This window comes from Penaeus monodon, chromosome 7, assembly GCF_015228065.2.
Source record: "Penaeus monodon isolate SGIC_2016 chromosome 7, NSTDA_Pmon_1, whole genome shotgun sequence".
NCBI classification, from domain to species: domain Eukaryota; kingdom Metazoa; phylum Arthropoda; class Malacostraca; order Decapoda; family Penaeidae; genus Penaeus; species Penaeus monodon.
Genome location: NC_051392.1, coordinates 55477281 through 55487280, shown reverse-complemented (window position 1 = coordinate 55487280; position 10000 = coordinate 55477281). Strand labels below are relative to the sequence as shown.

General features: G+C 36.1%; 1 protein-coding gene across 2 annotated transcripts in view; it reads right to left on the bottom strand.

The window, feature by feature from the left end:
• LOC119575478 (DNA polymerase delta catalytic subunit-like) overlaps nt 1-1275 on the bottom strand; it is a gene marked incomplete at its 3' end in the record, with an annotated part of 6489 nt that extends 5214 nt beyond the window's left edge. For both annotated transcript variants that reach the window (XM_037923123.1, XM_037923126.1), the window contains 1 exon segment: nt 1181-1275.
• Nucleotides 1276-10000: the final 8725 nt, after the last annotated feature.

The following is a 10000-nucleotide window of genomic DNA, read 5'->3' as shown; positions in this document are numbered from 1 at the left end:
TTTGCAATCCATCAGTGATAGCAATTGCAAAATTCAGCATATTGTCTCCTTCCTAGATGAGATCCAAATGAACATTTTAATGTGACAAGAGTTTAAATGTCTCCACAATGGAAGAAAACATGCCAATCAAAATAATAATAATAATAATAATAATAATAATAATAATAATAATAATAATAATAATAACAAAAACAATAATGATAATAATAAATGATGATAACAATAATAACAATAGTAGTAATAATAATAAAAATAATAATAATAATAATAAAACCCTACAGCCACATCATAACCAATTGTCACAAAGAAAATTATACATAATGTGCAACAACTGTCCACTACATTCATCTTCTGCCAAGACTAAAAAAAAAAGCATAAGAATTAAAGAAAGATCTTCTCTTCAACCCAATTCTAATACTAACACTATTTGTATTTATAGTTTTATTAATCAATACATAATGTAATAACCCTCATTCATCAAAAATTATTCTTAAATTCTATTGATTCACTAGTAACATTAGATCATATACATTTCTTTTACTTTCTACAAACTACTTTTACGAACGTCATATCCAACATTTTTATCTCCATCTATTCGATTCGAAACTTAACCAATACCAAAAATTTGTCGGAATCAGAGATAGTAGCAAACGAGAGAAAAAAAAAAAAGGAGGGATAAAGAGATAAAAAGGAAAATATAATAAATATGGGAGAATATTCATGACGAAGAAAAATACATGGATGAAAGGGAAACCACTATGGCGCTATTCTCTCCCTCAAACACGATATTAGGAACACAAACAGGCTTGATTTTGGTCTTAATTCGTGGTTATTGCAAATTGCAGGTTATACAGAATGGCTAAGGTAACTAAATTGAGGAAATTAACGAGACTATTGCCGGTTAATTTAGAACACAATATGCCATGATAGAAAATAAAAATTCTAAATATTATTCCCAGCCTGTCTTAAGATCTTCCTGCACATCTCAAATACATGCAACCTTACGCAACTTAAAGAACACAAAACCCTTGCAATATTAAGGACTAGAATTCGTTTTCAAACCTCCTTCCCAATAACAGAAAAACACTTAAATCACTCGCTCTAAATATAAAGAAAATAGCAGCAAGCAAGTCAATCTGATCACCAGACACCAACTTACAAGATAACAGGCACATATTACCTTCAAAATTCACGAAAATATGATATTCTTTGTGGTTCCTCTCTCGTTTGTTTACTTTCCGAAGTCCTTCCCGCGCGCGCCTTTGTGCCGGGGGGGTACGGGGCTAAAGTTGTTGATGTTTTGCCATGATCATTATTATTGTTATTATTATCATTACTGTTATCATTATCATTACTGCTGTTATTATTATTGTTATTATCATTATCATTATTATTGTTATTATATTATTTTATTATTATTATTATTATTATTATAATTACTGATTATTGTTATTATTATTATTACTGTTATTATCATTATCATCATCATTATTATTATTATTATTATCATCATCATCATTATTATTATTATCATATCATTATCATTATCATCATCCTTATCCTCATCTTCATTACTGTTGCTGTTCGTAGTAGGAGTAGTAGTAGTAGTATGACTACTACTACTACTATTATTATTATTATCATTATTATTATCATTATTATTATCATAATTATCATTAATGTTGGAAAGACTATTGCGAAACCAGCACCCTAGGTGGATTTGGAGCCATCAATGTAAACGTTAATACTGGAGAAGTGAGTGGAGACATGGCCAAAGAAATAGGCGAGAAGAAAAGGAGGAGTGATATCTGATTTTGGTGAGTCAGGAGAAACCAGAGGAACAAAGACGGGGATAACTGATAAGCCATGGAGGAACGGAATGGACAGAAAACGGAAGAGGTTGGAGACGGGGAAAGGAAAAGGGGAGTATTCGTGCGAATGGAGAAAGGAATAGGTAGACGTGGAGAAGAAGCAAAAGCAGGAAGCAGGGATAGAGGGATAGTTAGTTTAGTGAGGGTGGAAGTGGGCATAGCATCGGAGAGAGAGAGAAGGGTACGGCATCGAGAGAGAGATGGCATGCCTGATTCAGTGTACAGGCTTTCAACTGGAGAAGAGCGGAAGGCGCCAAGGGCTAAGCGAAGATCGCAGTTGCAGATTGTGTCAAGATGAGCAAGAAGGGAGGTAGAGGCAGAGGAGTAGATATGGCATCCATAAGCAAGAATGGAGAGGTTCAGGGTAACATGAAGATGGAGGAGAGTTTTGCAATCTGAGCCCCAATGTATATGGGAGATAGTCTGTAAGATTTGGAGGCTGCGGCGAGCCTTTTCTTTAATGTAAAAGATATGGTCTCGCTAAGACAATTTGGAGTAAAAAATAACGCCAAGGAAGTTGCCAGAAGAACGGTATGGGAATGGAGCGCCATATAAGAAGAGTGGAAGTTGGGAACTTAAATGTGCCCGAATAAAAATGGAGAAAGATTTGGAGGTAGAAAAGCGAAATGCTATGGTTAGTGGCCCAGGAAGATACTGATGATATTGCAGACTGAAGGAATTCGCGGATAGTAGGTATAGATGTGGCAGAGGCGAAAATGGTGAAATCATCAACATGTAGTGACGACCGGACTCCTGGTGGTAGAACTGAGACAGTGCCATTAGCAGCAAGAAGGAATAAGGTGGTCTATATAAGTAGGTTGATATGGTCGGACAGAGAAGGATTTCCCGCCAATGTAGACATTAAAGGGGAGGTCATGTCTACGGAAAGTAATCTTGACAATATTGGTGGGGTTCTCACGACGGCCTCTCTCTCTCTCTCACTTTTTCCTCCTAACTCACTCACTCACTCACTCTCTCTCTCTCTCTCTCTCTCTCTCTCTCTCTCTCCTCCTCCTCCTCTTCCTCCTCCTCCTCTCTCTCTCTCTCTCAGAGAGACACACACACACACACATATTCACATATATGTATGTGCATATATACATACACACACATTTATATATATACATACACACACACACATACATACACACACACACATATATATAAATAAATAATAAATATATATATATATATATATATATATATATACATATAAATATATACTTATATGCACATATTTTTATACATATACCTATATACACACATATATATGTTTATATATACATATATACACATATATGTATACATATATATACTTATATATAATATATATATATATATTATTATATATTAATATATCTAATATAATAATATATATATATTATATATATATAATCTAATTTATAATGTATTATATATTATATAATATATTATATATATATATATATATATATATATATATTATATTATATTATATATATATATATATATATTATCATATATATATATATATATATATATATATATATATATATATATATATATATATATATATATGACACATTTATATACCCTCCTCTCTCTCTCTCTCATATCCCTCCCCCCTCTCTCATATTCTCTTTCTCTCTCTCTCTCTCCCCACTCACTTCTACAAAATTCAACAGTGTAGATATATATTTAAAATATATTCATAGCTGCCTATCATTGCCTCATAAGCTACAGAAAAATTCTTCATAACGGTATAGAATCTATCAAACGAAATGTTAAAATTGTTACTGACAGCATCCAGCATATGAGACACTTTATGATAATGATAGTGGCTTCTTGCATATTCATCTCACTTTCATGCTTCTTTCTTTCATTCATCCCTTCATGCTCTCCGATATATCCATCTCTGTCTCTTGCTGCTTCCTCCTTATCTCCGTTTTGGTTGCCAACAGTTTCATTTCGTCATACTACATTTGTCTTAATTGCATCTTGTGCACGTGGTACTCTTCTTGCCTTTTCTCATGCGTTTAGCCTTCCTCTTGTTTCGTGGCAACTCTTGTCACAGAGCCACTGCTATGGCACCTAAACGTAAAAATTGGAGATGAAGGATCAACTTGAGGTGACTTGTGTGAGCAAGCGGTGATGCAGTGGCAGTTGGTGGCGAAGCAGGAGCTGGAACTGTGACAGGCAGAACTGAGGAAGCAGCTGGTGAAGCGTGTGGGTGATGGATGGCCACGCTAACTAAAATGGTGATAAGAGGTATATATACACAAACACAGTCATTATTATATAAGTGAAAAAAATAAAGTAACTGATACACATACAGTAAATATTATTTGCAAAAATTAGGAAACATATTTTACAAAGTACAGTATAAAGATACAAAAGGAAATCTATCTGGTAATGGTAAAGATAAAAATTATTTGCTGTAGTTTCATGCTACTTTTTAGGGGTGGACTTATCTATATATGCAGCTTCCAAAATCTGTCCAGCCTCATCTACTTGGTGACGTGTAAAAGTTCCATTCATCCTCCATCGTCAGTTCGGGTCCAGTGAGTGATTCTGCCAATGTCCATCTCTTCAGGATATTGATATAAGGCTAATATATGATTTGTTTGGTTAGACTATATCAGGGTTGGGCTTGATTAGTAGTTTATGTTATTTGACATTAGTTTACGAACCTAATAAATATGAATTAACCCTTAGTTCGCGCTTATCGCATATCGTAAATGGAATATTTTTTTTCCCGCCAAAAGTTTGAATTTTACGCGCCAAAGTTTCCTTCCATCGTCGACTTTTGATTATTGTTTGCGTGGTACTTTTGCACATATCTTGAAACACAGAATGTTTATTATTATAATTATTGCTAGTAGTAGTAATACCACTACTACTTTCACCGGCGCGTCCAGCGACGGCCGAGTAAAATCGAACGCGCGGTTAAGGGTTTAAAGATTTTTAGAATAGTTTGTAATGCAGAATAAAAGATTTTTTTTATTATCCATGTACAGATGATAATTATTTTTCACTTGGCCTGTTTTGATAAAAATTATGATAATTTCTCGGAGCTACTGTCAAAACTTAAAAACCGAATGATTCTTTTGGTGTATTCGAAGCATCTTCGTAGCTGCTGGACAGATCGCGGGGTTCGCTCCGGGTTTCTGGCTTCGAAGCATGCGGTTAGTTTTTCACAGGCTTTCCTCTTCACATGCACGCCAAGGTTTGTATACTTGTCTTGAATAACGAGGCATTCGAGTTACCTGTAATAAAACAATTATCTGGTTCTGTGAAAACGCAGGAATGCGATCTGTAGTGTTCCTCCACTTTGCAACATAACTACAACGCGGGTGTTGCAGAGTATGACCTTCGAACATGAAATTAGTTGCAGTCGTGTAATGCAGCACAACCCGCTCGTTGCATCTCTGAAGCAATTTTACTATTAAAAACTTAAGTTCTTTTTTTTTCTTCTTGTTCATTTGATAATTTTGTTCGAAAGTTAAAATTGCTGTTAATAGTTAATCATCATTATAATTCCCTTCGTCTTCGATTTTCCTTTGTTCATTAGCTACTTAGAACTTTCATATTTATTCATTGTGTTTTTCTTAATACCCATACTTCTTAAAATATAAACTTAAAAATAAAAGAAAGGAATATAGGATAAAACGAAAATACGACATTCAAGGAAAACCCGAGATCTCTCAGTCTGTATATTCTCTAAATTCTACAATAAGTGTATAACATCCGAACTGGCCTCTTGTAAACAATGAAAATATACTTATTCTCGTAGATCACCAATAAACACTGGCCGCTCATCAAACAAGCAAACAACCCAAAGAGAGTTTATATCTCCTCGTTTGTCTTGTCGTAAATGTTTTTTTTTTTTTTTTTTTAATAAGATCAATGAAAATAAAGGTGAAACTTATTCAACCACTAAAAAATAACAATAAAACTCGAAGCCACAAGAGAGAAAAAAAGTTAAAGATAAAAGTACAGTCGGATAAAGAAAAATGCTCCCGGGATGAAGCGCAGCTCAGGTGGCTGCCAAGTACGCCCACACTCGGTGCTAACTCGTGCAGCTGCTGTCAGGGGGACTGTCCTAGTCTGGCTCCCGTAGCTTAGTGGGGGTACTTCACGTCCAGTACAGATCCATCTGGCCGGTGCGAACAATCGAATGCCGCCAAGTATGAGGGGCAAGGAAAAAACCGATAACGATATGGTGTATGATATGCATAGGGCGTCTTCTGTACGCAACATAAAAGTTAATTCAGTATTAAAGTTTAAGTCAGATCTCTAAGGCGCATGCGCAATGACAGCGTCCAGGATTATATCCATTCACCAAGCTTTACTTTTGAGCTCAAATCTTAATACTACACATGCGCAGAAAGAGTTAATTAATCCCACCAATCACGTATTGATACGCCATGACATCATCAGCTATATAAAAATGATGCCATTAATATTTATAATAAGCAATAAAGAAACAAATTCTGCTATTTTCATATCAAAGATGTATGTGAAAATTCATCAATATATATTTTTACAAGTTGTGGGATATTAAAACTACAGATATAACTCTCAACATTGAAAGGAAAAACGAAAAGAAAATCCCACAGAGAAAGGCAATATTATTTCCAGGTTGGAAGAAAAACATGCCCAACTAAAGCAATATGTTAATCGAAAAAAAAGAGAAGGTTTTTAATAACATCACGATCAGGCTTTACATTCAAAGTACAAACTTCCTGATTCTTTAAACAAACAAACAAAAAAAAATAATAAAAAATAAAAAATAAAAAACGCGTGTACATTTGTTATTATAATCCTCGCTAGCAACCTTCATTTCGGCTGTCTATAATATTTATAGGCTCTTTGAAACCATTTATGTAATTTTATTTGTACTGACACAGATATATATCGCCATGATATAAAACACTAGCGTAGAGCGTGATTGCTAATTGCCATTACACAGATACCCAGTTTTTCATGTAAAACAGCAATTTACTGTTAACTTTCACTCGGAATTAATTTTTATGACGCTTAAAGAAGACGCCTATAATTTGATTATTTTTCGTGTTTAAAATATGTGTTTTAAAGTTTATCGTAATTCAATTCGTATTTTTGAGGTGACCTTCGGTGACACTTCGGGTGTGTCATTCCTCTGAATTTTCATGCTTCAAAGTATGATTAGGGGTAGGGCATCTGGGTTCGTCCTTTTGCAACCCGAACACGAAACATTCGTACAAACGGATACTACACATTGCGATTGTGAGGGATTAGGAGTATGTCTCGTGAACCGGTTTCGGGACATGACTCCTGGGGAGCTCCAGACGCTTCACGGGAATTTTCTTTATTTTGAAGTTGGCAGTAATTGTCAGCAGTAACAGGTTGGTTTTGCCAATAATTTATGTTGTTGTGAAGTATGAGCACAGATGCTATGATAAGAAAATAAATTAGTTGGGATAAGATAAGAACAGAAACTTGAAAGGCCACCAGCACGATGTGTTTTATTTAAGTTTGTATTTTTCGTAGCTGCTTGGTGTCGATTTCGGGAGTCTGTGGCAGTTGTGCGGTACTGACATTCCCTATATTTGTATGGTTTGTAATTTAGTTTGTTAAGTAATAATGATTTAATAATGACAGGTATCACAGTTATGACTGGGTGATAATATGGCTGTAATATATTTTTTGTATCTCATGTAAATAATAATAATAATAATAAATTTAATTTCGTATAAAATACATACATTACATAGTTTCAAAAGCATGGTATAAAAACATTGTATAGAATAGCTCTTACAAACGTGGTATACAACTAAAGTAAAGCATGGCAGAGAATTATGTAAAATATAGAAAAATAAAAAATAAAAAGGGTTAGGAAGAATATGCTAGTGGTTCCCATACACTAAAATATGGGAGTTATTAAAGCTATTTACACCAAGTTTTTTTTTTACTTAATATTATTGTATGATTGCTTCAGTCACAGTAGTAAGCCTACAATTGCCTTGCATCTGATCTCTGCAAAGGTGGGAATTCTGTGTTGCACACAAAAATTTGCAATGCTAGAGCGTCTTTTTCTGTTGAACAATTTGCGGATGCTATCATTGTAGCAGACTTTGAGTTTATTTAAATCAGACACCGGTGTCTTCAAAATCAGAGGCAAAACCATAGAGACACAATAATTAGAAACATCTTCAGGGCAGTTAGTAAAATTTCTAAAGAACGTGATTGCTCTTATGCACAAGCCTCTGTGTTGGCTCTCAACCTGCTTCAAGAAGTCATTGCAAGAGGTAATCAGAAAACCCAGGAATTTATACTCATTCACAAATTAATTGAGGTATCATTGATGGTAATTGTGACTAGAAGATACCCGTATCTACTCCTGCATGAAAAAGTGATTTTCTGCTCCGAAACTTTGAATAAATATTAACATGGTCTCATGTGTTTTGTGGTATCTTGCATGTTCTCATGAAATAAATATCTTGTAATTGTTTATGAGTGATTATAAGGCTGACACTTATTTTTGTATAATTAGGTTGCGGCTTTTACCCTTTGTTTATTTTGTATATTTAGGAGTTAACTCGGATTTAGGTTCCCGCTGATACAGTCTCGTGTGATTTTGTATCAATATTTGTTACGTTCATGTACAATAAATATAGAAAAGAAAAATAACCTTCGTTTTAATTCTAAAGCGGAGAGCGAATCATAATTTTTAAAAAGTTCAATGACTTTGGTTTGGACATTACAATTCGGGACTGCTTGTCCTACCTGTCTGCGCACCACGAATCCATCCGAATTTGCTGGGTGGCCAACCGCGTCGCGATCCCCAGCAATGAACAGGCAGATACTCCTGCACGCTCCGCCACCACTGCTGCGTCTCGAACTCCTTGTCCTGCTCGTTCAGACTTGTCAGAACTAACAGGACAGCGAGGCCGCGTTCTGAACCTCCGAGGCCTTCAATTGCCCGCAATGCAACCAGCTCGAAAGTATAAATTTTTGACTATCTTATATCGGTGTCTTTATTTTACACGATGTGAATCCTCTGATGCATAGTTAACCCAGCTGCGACTGACAAACACAAAAGTACCCTTTCATAACAATAAAAGGCCAAAAAATAGCCTTTGAGTATATTACAATTGCCTGGCAACTGCTATTGTTCACATACAAACGGAATTGCGACGTCATCTCGTCCTGCTCGCCCGGCTGCGAAACAGGCGCGATGGACAGCCTGCCAGGACGCGAAAGTGTGGGCTCCGGACGGTCCAAACTTGTCCGTCTCGCCTGCTTGTTGGACGAGTTCCCTCCGAGCGCAGCATAGGTCCACAGCGCACCGACCCCGCTTCTCACGTGTGCCAGTCACGGATTATTACCCCCCACTTTAAGACCTTCCTTTATACCCGATGGCAGTCTTTCTGGTCAACTAATAAACTACATACTGTCAAACTGTCACTCTCCCCCTTGTCAGCTCCATTTCATCGGAACAGACGCTCGGAGACGGCTCTCGCCCGCTTACATATTGGCCACACCCGCCTAACGCACCCCTGTCTAATGTCACGTTCTGACCCGCCCCTATGTTTCTTATGTAATGTTCCCCATTCAGTTCCACGCATTCTGTTGTCCTGTCCATGCTTTGCTGCAGCCTGTACCTCTGCTTTCCCTCGCATATCCTCCCTTCACCGACCTCCCTATGGAACCCCACACTTTCTGCTTTGATAACCTGTTTTCCTTCCTCAAACACATCCGTATCCTTCACTTAATCTAATCCCCCTTGCTTAATCATGCCTTAAGCCATTCACTCATCGTCTCCTCTACCCAATTTTACCTTTTGCAATACTACTCTAGACTGTTGACGTATAGCAGCTAATTACAACTCAACCCCCTTCCCTAACACTATACGTTCCTTTAGTGCTAAAAACCCTTAGATGTCATTAATTTTTGCTTTTAATCATTAACCATTGTATTTTACGAGATAAAGAACGGCAATCAAATTTAGGGATCTCCAAATCGATAAGCATAAAAGGTTGTGAGTTTGTAAAGTCAGTTTTTCCAAAAGCGGAAAGAAGTTTCAAAACGAGATCGCTCTTCTTGCAAGAACCGGGGAACATTAAGCTAACCATTTTGAAAAAGGAACAAACGATTTGAAACGAAAG